Source organism: Gracilinanus agilis, chromosome 2 (assembly GCF_016433145.1).
Source record: "Gracilinanus agilis isolate LMUSP501 chromosome 2, AgileGrace, whole genome shotgun sequence".
In the NCBI taxonomy this organism is placed as follows: domain Eukaryota; kingdom Metazoa; phylum Chordata; class Mammalia; order Didelphimorphia; family Didelphidae; genus Gracilinanus; species Gracilinanus agilis.
In genome coordinates this window covers 487469009-487481522 of record NC_058131.1, presented here as the reverse complement: position 1 = coordinate 487481522, position 12514 = coordinate 487469009, and the positions used below count along the sequence as shown (strand labels likewise).

At 32.8% G+C, this 12514-nt stretch overlaps 1 protein-coding gene across 9 annotated transcripts in view; it reads right to left on the bottom strand.

Moving 5' to 3' along the window:
* Positions 1-12514, bottom strand: part of NRXN3 (neurexin 3) — a 2038283-nt gene that overhangs the window by 191280 nt on the left and 1834489 nt on the right. The gene's annotated exons all lie outside the window — the stretch shown is intronic.

Here is a 12514-nt window from a genome sequence, read left to right as displayed (position 1 = left end):
AAACAATACATGGTATTGACTCTATAGGGGAAGGTAAGGGTTTTAAAAAAAAGAAAGCTACATCCCTAAAAAATGAGCTTCAAATCACTAAAGCACTGAAACATCATTCCTGAAGATATACTGTATAATGAGTCAGTTGTGCATAGATCATTTCATTAAATTCCTATTAGAACTCATTATTTGCAGTGTATCTGCATTAAAAAAAATGATAGTCCCATCTGAAAATAGCTGGCCAAAAGCTATTGAGAAATAGGGTGGCAAGATTGTGGGTAAATCTCTAGTAAAAGGAGCAAGTATTATATCCCTTCTTCAAGCACATCGATATATGTGGATTTTTCTATGTTGAGATGATGACAATAAGTCTTAAGTTTCATTCACTAATGTTTCTTTTTTGAGAGAGAGAAGCTTGTCACTTTTCTCTTCGCCCATTCTTTGAACTAATTTCTTATTTTTACGGTTTTGAATTATCTTTATGACACTAAAATAAAGGGAAAAGTATATATTACTAGTACTTCTTTCATGGTCAAGGGGAGGTGTTCACCATGAAAGAGCTAAATTTTAAATAGGAAATATGATTTTTTTTCTCCACATTATAGTGTACAATACCATCTTGAGTTGGCCAAGCCCATAAAACACTATAGTGTCCAGAAGGCACACACTATCCAAAAAAAAAATTCTTTAAGTTTACTTTAAGACATAATTTCTCCCCCCAAAAATGAAAGGCAACTGACACTTGAGATTTGGATCAAGGAAACCCAGCTTTTCTAAGAGAATATCTATTGTGTTGGATCATATATTAATAATCCTTCCTATAATAATGTGACTATTCTGACAGATTATATATATTTCCAGGTCAACTAAATAAGAATAATGCCAGATAAAATGTTCAGAAGTTTGAAAGATTAATAGTCTGGAGCATTTTGGTAGGGACTTATTTCAAGATTTCCCTTCTACTGGCAGTATAAAGGATATAAGAGACTCTGGAGCCCTGAATTCCTTCCCATACACATATGCACAAGGTAAGTGGTATTGGGCCTACCAAGGGGCACTATGAATTGCAAAGGAGACAACTCATTTCCTACATTTAAAACTCTTTGCCACTACATTTACATATCTTAATAAGCTTCATTCTTCTCTTTAGAGAAGTCATCTGGGAATTAATCAGAAAATATAAATCTGAACATTCTTAGTAAGCTTGTTGGATAGGTGATTCTAATGAAATCAGGGAAATTTTAAACTAATTTGGCATTGGCATTGGTATGTTTCCTCAAAAACCTTCTAATTTCCAACTTCCTTCTCCTGTACTTCACTCCCCTTTTGAGATCATTTAAGTGGCCTAATATGACATTCCTGGAATTGGAAGAGGTGAAAAAAAAGGGGGGGGGGGTCAACTGCCTTGAATATAGGAGATACATAAAGAGGACAGCATAGCTAAGAAACAACCTTGAAACTTTCCCAGGATCAGAAAAGAGTCGTTCTTCCCCACCTCAACTTTTAAAAAATATTTAGAATAAAAGTTTAAGGATTATTCCCACCACCATGAATATCATTCTTTGATATTAATGATTCTGATTTTTCATACTGTTAAAAATTAGAAAAGATTGAAGGTCATTAGAAAATCCAAATTGGTTTATATTACAACATTAACATCATTCTTAGTATCTTTTCATATTCTTGTTGGTTTTTATTTTAATTTATTTTAACCATTAGCAAGCACTGGATTAGACACATGTGCATGAGAATGAGTTCATTTGCCCTGAGCTCCATTTGTTAGATTTATTGAAAAGCAAATATTCCTATTAATATGCATATGTACATACACACACATGAAATACTTGCAAAGCTGAGTAAACCTTATCAAATATCAAAATATACCTTTGTTAAATTCATAATGACATTTAGTTACATTTTTCTAAAGCAATCAGCATGAAAATTTAAAACAAAAATGACATTAATTCTTGATACAGAAAGTGACACTATTTTCAATAAGGAATAATAATACCATATCATTAAAAGAAAAATTTGTGTATTACTGATCAGACAAAAAGGGAACAACTTTGTGGCCAATACACTGGGAGGTCAAGTGAGTATAGGCAAAATTCTTCTAGGACCCAACAGATCTCCATATTCTTTGGCAATTAAGTAGGAGAACAGTCAGAAGTACCTACACCTTGGAAAAAATTAAGATGAGTGACCACATTTTATATTACCTTAAAAAAAATAGCACAGACTTCTTTAGCCAGGACTGAACAAAAATACTTCTAAAATACTGGCTTCTGCTACATAATAACTTAGCTCCTGGAGACTTATATACCATAAAATTTTATATTCTGGTAATTAAATTTTGGATTCTCAAGAACCAATAAATTGAAGTGAGACCATCATGTCATAACTGGCTCATACACATGCTTTCACTCATTATGCCAAATGTCCTTATGTTTTTCTGCATTCAACTTTTGGCTAAAGTTATGAAGGAAGGGAAAAATAGTCAAGGGAGAAAGAATTGAGAGGGAAGAGAAGATGGCCCTTGGACATTTCCACAATACTTAACTTTCATTTTCCCTAAAGATTTGGGTCATGTTGAATGTCACAAGGGAATGAATATCAAGTGATAGATAGTGGATTCCTTCCAGATGATCTAAGCATATATCATGTTCATTAGAAGTTTATTTCTTTTCCTTAACATCCAACATTTTTCTCATGGTCAAGAAAGTAGCTTTTTTTTGTTTTGTTTTGTTTTTTTGATTCTCTGGTTTCAAGTCAATTTTACAAAAGAAAAAAAGACCCCATTTTGACCATAAGTGGTTATCTGCAACCTAAGAGCATTGTGAAAATTCACTCCCAAGTCCCATATCTAGCTACTATTTTGTCCATATATTTTGTTACAAAGACATCCTTGAATCAATTGCATCCTAACCTAAAAAAGCTCAACACCCTGCATTTCCCTAAAACATTTGCCCCTTTTTTGTTTTTCTCTATTTCTACAACTCCACTCAAGTAAATCTATTTCCAAAGCAAAATGGATTCTCAACCCCCAAAAGGTAAAAGAACAATTCAGGCACTGACAAATGTTATTTCTTGGCCCAGACACTAGTAATGAGGATATACTGCTTCTAGGATAAGGAAGAGTGGCTGAAAGGTTTTGGCAATTTGCACCAGGCTAGATGAAAGCATTTTCCTGCAGGTAGGATATTAATATAATCTGATATGTTGTCAAACCTATGAAAATGCTAATAAGGATGCTATAATATATTCATCTACTATGAAATTAATGCCAAAGGTATTTTTCTATTTTTTGATTGAAAGAATAAAGAAAAGATGTGTTTTTAGTTTCATTGATACTGTAAAAAGAGACCCTAATGGGTGGAAATATTGGGTTTGATTGGAGAAGTTTCTGTTAGTTCATACAATTTCTTCATTTATGTAGTATAACTCAAAAGTATGAAAAAATACTATGAATGATACCTAGGGAAATTCTGAAGATATTTCTTGTGCTGATTCCATTCAATTTTACTTCTCAGAATTTCAACACATTTCAGAAAGATATGCTGTTCTGTTCCCTACCTTAGTATGGCTAACATGCTCTGAAACTCAGTAATGATGACTGAATCTCAGCTAAGAAATGCTTTTTGTATGACATGACAATAGTTCTGAATTATCTGATTCACAAAGATGGTGACTGGACTTGTGATGAAACCTTCTTTACAATTCCTAATCGTAATGAGTTGCCTAGGGCACTTGAGAGAGTAAGTGACTTTTCCAGGCACACAGAATGGGTGTCAGAGATGGAAATTAATCCAGGTCCTCCTGACTCTTAGATCAGCTCTCTATCAACCAAGTCATATTGTCTGGCAAATGAAATAATACTGTGTATTTAAACCACACACATACACACACACCCCTTAAAAATCAGGTACTCACTATTGGAGGAGTTGTGACCGCATTCAACATACTGGAGAGCAATTGGGAACTAAGTCCAAAGTGCTATAAATGGCATATATCTTTTGATCTAGGAATATTTCTACTTGATATGGATCCCAAGATATCTTTTTTAAAAGGAAAAGGACCTGGACCTACAAAGATATTTATTAAAGCTTTTTTTTTAAATAGTGAAGAACTGGAAATTGAGGGTATTACCAACAAATGGGGAATGGTTGAACATATTGTGATATATGATTATGATGGAATAATATTGTATTATAAGAAATGATAAACAGAAGGTTTAAGAAAAATTGGAAAGACTTAAATGGACTGATGCAAAGTGAAATGAGCACAACTAGAAAAATATCATAAGATGATCAACTCTTAATGACTTAGCTAGTCTCAGTTAAACAAAGATATAAAACAATTCTGAAGGACTTATAAAAACTGCTATCTATCTGCAAAGAAAGAACTGATGGAGTCTGAATGTAGATCAAAGCATACTTATACTTTAAAAAAACAAAACTTTTTGCAGAGTGAAAGGAGCAGAACCAGGAGAACATTGTACACAGAGACCAATACACTGTGGTAAAATTGAATGTAATGGACTTCTGTACCAGCAGCAATGCAATGACCCAGGACAACTCTGAGGGATTTATGGAAAAGAATGCTGCCCACATTCAGAGGAAAAACTGCAGGAAAGGAAACACAGAAGAAAAGCAGCTGGGTTGATGCGGACATGATTGGGGATGTAGACTCGAAATGACCACACCAATACAACTATCAATAATATGGAAATAGGTCTTGATAGATGACACATGTTAAAACTAGTGGAAATGTGCGTCGGCTATGGGTGGCGGGGGCTTAAGGGAGGTGAAGGGGAAAGTAAGAACGTGAATCATGTAACCATGGAAAATTTTTCTAAAAAATTTAAAAAACAAACAAAAAAACCCAAAACTTTTTCTTAGTTTAGGGAGGAATCTGTATTTTCTTTCACAATATGAATAATCAATATTTTTTGTGTGCCTGAACGTGCATAAGCTATATTGAATTATTTGGCTTATAAATGATGGCAGAGAAGAGGAAGGGAGAGAAATAATTTGGAACTCAAAATCTTATAAAACTAATGTAAAGAATTTTTATATATAATTGGGAAAAAATTTTTAAATCAAGAGCTTGAAGTTCTATATAAGCATAATCTCATTAATCCTTACGGTACTGAAATAAGAAGGAAAACAAGCATAAAACTGAATATGGCAGAAATCAAACTAATGATGATAAGTCAAGATGAGAAAATAAATGCCTTGGAAAAATGATTGTGAGATGAGAATTAATATTTCTGAAACATAAGAATTAAACAAATGACACTTTCCATTCTACTAAGTGGAATTACCAAGAGCCATAACTTGTCCCAAAGCTCTGATGTCTTCCTTCTTCTCCATGGTGATCCACAGAGAATCATCCTAATCTTTGTCACGTAACTTCATTTAATTAGCTTCTTCACAAGCACCCCAGCCCACAGGGAGCAAGGTCCGAACAACATGGGATACAAGTTATTCCGTTTTCCAGATGGCTGCATTCATATTTTCACTGATCTTTTCATTGCCATCCCTTTTGTCCTAGGTGAAAGAATTCCTAGTTATGTTCTAGGTATCCTATATCCCAGAAGAGTTAACTTGCTTACAAAGGTAATCTGTTTTATCCCTCCAGTGAATTACTTAAAAGTACACTCTAAAGCTTCAAAATAAATATTAGTGGTTGTTGTTGCTATAACTATTTAATGGATAAATAAATTTCATATCCATTGCAAAGATGTTAATATTGGTGCATTGTGAGTTGAGAAAGTGTTATATTATTTTCAACGATGGTGATTTACTGACACACCCACTGGTCAAACCTTCCTTATTCCTAATGTCAAAGGTCTATAAGCCAGTTGCTTATAATTGGTGATGAAACTGATTGATAGAAGAAAGCTATTTGGACCACGTAAGGATAAAACACATAACTTTGGCCCCATTAGCAAGGTCTTTACCTTTAAATGATTTGCATTTTACTATCCATATTTTACTACTGAGATAACAAAAATATAAAAACTTAAATGATTACTCTACCCAACTCAAAGCTCAAATTCAGACTACAAATATTATATGGCACCTGATGATATTCAAAAGCTTAAACATTTGTCTAAAAATTCAGATCCTGTGAATGACATTTAGATAACAAGCTATTTGACAGATTCAAGACTCTGAATTGAAGTACTAATTTTTTTCTGGAGAATCGTTATATTTAATATTCTTTGTACGATTGAAAAAAATCATAGTGGCTAACTTGTTTTTGTTCTCTCTTTGTGATCAGTGCATCATCCATTCTTCTTCCCCCCCAACTCTAGCTCTGAAATTTATTTCTACTATAGCCTTTCTCCAATGACATCCTGTAAACTCTGGAAATTAAAATACTTAAGCCACAAGCCATGCTTATGCAACTACTTCCATCTCAACTTCTTTCTACTATTATATTTTCTAGAATATATTGAAGCAAACCTTAAAGAAACTTTTCCAAGATGACAAACCTAATACTAACTCCTGATTATGCAATTCAATTTTGGAAATACTCATATAAGGTACATAGAGATACTATTAAAATTCCTCTTTATTCTACAATATATATATATTTTTTTGTCCCTTTGAAATTACACTGAAATTTGGACTGAAACTAGACAAGACAATCTTACTTTCTGACTCTGGTTCACTTTCTTTTCAGTATAACTGATTATTTCTTTTCTGTTAAGTGCCTCAAAACTGTTTGGGAAGATTAAACTGCTTTTTAAAGGAAAAAGAAAAGTATAACTTAAGTTTTTTTTCCCCTATAAAAATGGTTTACTAGTATCTGATTTAAAAAAAATTCCTTTTCAACTGAAAACTTAAATTTTGTCCTCAGCTACCTACAACTTAATTTCTAAGATTCCTCCTAGGAGTTTTTTGTTTATTTGTTTTTCAATTATTTCCTCACTGTTAGAAATGCATACCAGTATTTTGATTCTGTCTCTCTATCTCTTGTCATGTATACATTTTTTCATTTTAATTTAGTTTTCATTTCCCTTTTATTCTTTCAATGTATGACTTTGATTTCCAAGCAGATTAACATCAAAATGGAACCAACTCAGCCTAGAAAATGAGATTAAGTAAAGATGGAATGGTTGAAAAATAAACAATAATAACAACAACAAAAAATCCAAGTACTCCAGTCTCTATATGTGTGTATGTATAATGACACAACTAGTAAGTCAAGAGGTTCTCAGGAAAGATTTCCTTCAAAAATAAAAAAGAATATAGTCATACTCGCTAGTGCTGATATCTTTTGCCATAGCAATACATATATTCAGATGTGAAGAAAAAACATAGAATATTAGAATTGGGGAAGGAAGATCAATTATCTCAAGTAATCTCACACTCTCATAATTGAACACAAAATTCTTATTATAGGCTAACTGATGTCAACTATAACTGGAAAGATTGTTTCTCTTTGTCTGGACAATATAATTCTTTTAATACAGTATAAATTATGTTCACATTTACAGAGTTAATTATCTCAACAATGTAAAAGTAATATATTTGTATAGTGTATTGCTGGCTTCAAATTGCTTTCATTCATATTATTTAATTCATACACACTGATCTTCATGGCTATAGAATCCTTTTAACCCAATTTTTAGCTAGAATATCAGTATTTTTGAAGATGGATGACTTAAATGGATTAGGATTCTCTCTTGTCATTACTGAACAAAGGGAATGTCAGTGTCAGGTTTGCTTCCATCCCTTTGTGTCCCAGTATATGCATGAAGAGACTGATTTAGATAAAGATATAGATGGATATGCAGTTGCAACTTATATGTATGTAAAGAACAAATACCTTTACATGTTTTCATTTATCAAGATAGGTATAACTCAAAACTATTCTTATAAATGACTTTTTGAACTGGAGTTGTATATTACATATATCCCTAAAATATGCCAACATTTATATTAAGTCTACCATTCCAAAATCATTTTGAATTCTAATTCTATTTTATATGAGAGTAGTGGTGACTGAATTTTGTACCATCTGTAAATATGAGACTTTTGTTTAAATCAATTGGGTCTTTGACAAATGTAGTAATTCACTGGAAACCTAGGCAACTTGCTTCAGTTTGAAAATGATATTCCAAAAGGTGATTGCTTTGAAGTGATTTTTCTCTTTTAAAAAAATTCTTCCAACTTTCCTTTAAGAATAGTTTAAAAATAATGTATATATTCATACATAAGGGAACACTTGTTATTAGAAATATCTAAACTCCTACTGATTTAATTTAGAAAACATGACATTTTAAAGGAATTTCATAAATCCAACGGGCTGGATTAAATAGCAACCATGTATTGTTTGGTGAAAGAGACTTGAGCAAGCATCTAATTCATGTACATGCTACTAAAAATATGGTATAAGAATCAAAGTTTTCCTTATGAACCTTCGGGAATCCAATAGCTGTTTTATATCTTAGATTATTGTAGTTCCTTGTTAATATCACTTGCAAATTCACTCAAATTGATCTATTCTTTGAGAACTATTATATAGCATCAAACCTGGCTGCAAACAAAGTACAATGATAAATAATGATGTACTTCAGCTGAAGAAAAGCTATCTAGATAAAGCTCAAAGGTTATGGTTTTATTGAAAAACAACAAAAAATTAGAAGAAAGAACAAACAAATAGCCTGCATTCTTAATCTCAAATGACTAAGCAATATACTAATATAATAAAACTTATAGATTTCTTTAACTTGAGAGGCATAGAAATAATAATAAAGACAAAGAAATCATAAAAGCTATCCAAAAAAGATGTAAAGGTAGATAATAAGAATAAAAAATATTTTTAAAAGATGCAAGTATTTCGATTTAAGATAAAATAATCAGGTATGCTAAAATATAATTAGGGTCAAAATATTTCATTGTCATTTGGCATTCAAAGAGAACAAAAACAACAAAGGCTCTAAAATGTCTTATTCTATAGTAAAGAGATCCTCATTACATGAAAGACATTGGATTCCAATCTTTGAGCCCCAAATTATGACTTTTAGAAACCTATAGAACTTTCATAACAGATCCTTTGGATCAGCTTAGTTGGGATCTGCAGGCTTCCTAGGACACATGTAAGGAGTTATGAACCCTAGAGCTTTTCCAGCTGGAAAGAGAATAGATGCACTGTAATTGAGAAGATCAAAGAACCCCTTAATGGGTTCTAATAATTGCCAGTGCTGAATGTAGGGGGCCATGATGATAATTCCCTGTGTTGCTAGGCTGGTTAAATTGGTGAGGCAGTTATCATTTGTGGGAGATGGAGCACTTTGCTAGGGAGAGGAAAGGATTGTGCTGATTTAGCAAAAACAAAACAAAACAAAAACCTAGAACTTTATGAACCAATGCAGAAATATTTCCAAGAGTCAGGAATGGTAGCCCATTATGGCAATTAAGAAGGAAGGTGAGGCTAGTCAGTTAATGGGGCTCAGGTTTTCTGAGCTTGGGAGATAGATTTGTGCGTTAAATCCAGCACCAATTTGTTGTGCTCTTGGGAGCAAGGAGCTAACCAGCTGCCTCAAAAAAGGTGAACTCATACAAATTAGAATCAAAGCAGTTCAAAATTATCATAGCAGTCAATATTGAGATCAGAATGTGAATAATCTCTGCACTTCTAGTCTGAGAGAGTTAGAGAGATCTACCTTTAGGAAGAAAAAAATACTAATGCCAAAAGTTGGGAATATATTTGTTCTCCATTTCCATCTACACAGAGTAGGCATTTGATACTCAAAACAAAAGGCTCAAGAGAAGAGCTTCTGAAGGAGGAGATAACATAACCCTTTTGGGGAGGTTGGGGGAAGTAAATGCTCTTAAAACCTTTTCTTGTTAACTAGCTAATACTGGAGAAGTACAGTATCAGGTGAGGAAAGTCTCTGTTAGAGAGCCAGCCAGAACTCCTCACTCTTTCTTCATTTACAGATAACCTGATAGAGACAGAAGGGTCTAATTTGGAATATGAAGTCATGACAGTGTGAAGCCAATGAATAGTTCATTTTTTAAATTTCTCCTATCCAAGGACTTATAGAGATGATTAGTTTCTTTAAGGTAAAGCATTTGTTTCTTTTCCATACTCATGTTCTTTCTTCCCAGGGTCACAGTGGTAGAAAAGAGCTCTTCCATGTGTTATGATTGGAAAGTGGGAATAAAGCTCTCTCATCCAGATAAGATTCCTATCAGTATTATGCTGTTGCTATTTTTAACATCAATTATTTTTTGCTTCCAAAATCACATATAAAGGTAAAAAGAAAATTTGGGGAACTACCAATACAGAGTGAGGTAGTTGTTACCAAAAATAAAAATACCTGGAATGATGTGAGAAAACAAACCTGAATGACAGAAACAGCAGCAACAAAGATGATTCAAAGTCTCAGTAGACTAAAGTAAAGAGATTGTGTGAAGTAAAATTAATATCCAATACTCTAAGTATTTTATTTAATAAGATTTATTAATAATAACTAACATAAAAGGATGGAGTAAAAAGCCAGCTTTCCCAGCCACGCACGTGGGAAAAAAGAGAAAGGCAAAATTACAGCCAACTATATCCAAAAACGTGGCCACGCAAAGTGGTGGGGAGATTAAAAGGAACTCTGGGGAATGTAGTTCAAAGGTACAAAATTTCCACTTATACAAGATATAGGAAATGATGCAGAAATAAGTGGAACAAAATGGGACAAAAATGAGAAAATTACAACAATCTAAATGAAAAAGTCACCTAAAGGAAGTTGAATTAAGAGTAATGGAAAAAACCAATGAACACAACTCTATAGCCAAAAGATGAGGATTTCTAAGATAGAGTATTATATACATTGTCAGTGTTTGATGTTTTTACTGTTCTTCATCACAAGAAAGGATAGAATCTAGGGGTATATATGAGAATTCACTATAATATGAAGGCAAAGTATGTCAATAAATTATATTTTTTAACTTTTTAAAAAGAAAAAACATAGAAATGTTAATATTTTATACAACTCAAAAGAGACATATGCACATATGCATGTATATAAATATACATACATACACACTCACATGTATGTAAGTATTGTATATCTAATGATTATGTTTATGACACCAAAAAAGCAATTATTTAAGAGTTATCACTTCATTTGCATTTGTATCGTCAAGGCCAACTGCTTAAGAAGGATATTTTGTTTTTTTTACAGATACTGGTAATTGAACAAGAGCTCAAATCTATTACTTTTTCCAATTTACATTAAGCACCCAAGTTAAATTAACACTTTTATGTGTTACCATTTCCAGTTAAGGCATAAGGTCTTGACAATACAAATTGTAAACAGAATATTAATAGTCTTTCCCTGATCATGACTTTAGTCATTAATGAGGGAGTGATTTCATAGTTTTCTCAAGAGAAAGAACTCTGTAATGACTTTTGGTCACTCATAATTAAGAAGCAACTATAGGCATAATCCACCTATTATTTTCCCAGTAGATTCCCTTCCAATAATACTGTTAAGCTATTACGAAAACACCCACCATAATGATCTTAACTTCTCTTCAATAGATAGTACCAATTAAATACAGATTCAGTGTTATCTCTCTCTGTAAGAGTTCTTCCTCATTCCATTTACTTACCTAGTTCCCATGAAACTAGTTGTACCTTCTAATGTTTTTAGATCTAAGCCATTTTATTCAGGGGAACAATTGAGGAATTGTATTAGTTGGAGCATACTGGTACTAGATTTTTATAAGAGGTCATGAGGCAGAATTAATAGAAATGATTCAGCATATCCTACATATCATTCCTGAGAGTAATGGAGTTGAACTGAACAAAGAAAAATTGAGGCTGAGTAGGAAAAATCAGACATATCTCTTCTCCTTCAAAAGAGGAAAGGGAAATACCATCATTTGTGACATTTTTAACTGAACTAGACAAATCACTAAAGTCTATATCAGAGGAAATATTTTTGAACTGGCCAGGGAAATGGACTGAATGACCTAGTACTCTGAGTATGTCTAATTGCTATGTTCCTTTGAATTTTACCTCTCAGAAATCTGCTTTCATCTTTGCAATAATGATCCAAAAGAGATTAAAGGCCCTTGAGTGACTCAATCTGCCTATCTGAGTTCATGCAGCAACTATAGATGAACTGATGCTGTCTTGTCAAATAGCACTTATATCATGAGTAAGTATACAGGATAATTAGATTAAGGAGATCAGTTGCAGGGAAGAATTCAATTTTCTAGTGCTTCCATATTTTTATTGGTCATAACTGTCAACTCTTGATTATTCTCATTGCATCAGAGTTCAAGTAAGGGTTTGTATCTCCTGTCCACTCAGATAACCCAAGGATTCTGCCCTGACACCTCTCTTGTGATGACTGTTCAGCCAAGTATAGTAAGTAATGATGAAGGCATGATACTAATTTCATTCTTCTCCCACCCTTTAAAGAAAAATAGGTTCTGTGACTGTGCAATTCTTTCTCTCTCTGTCTGTCTGTCTGTCTCTCTCTCTCTCTCTCATATATATA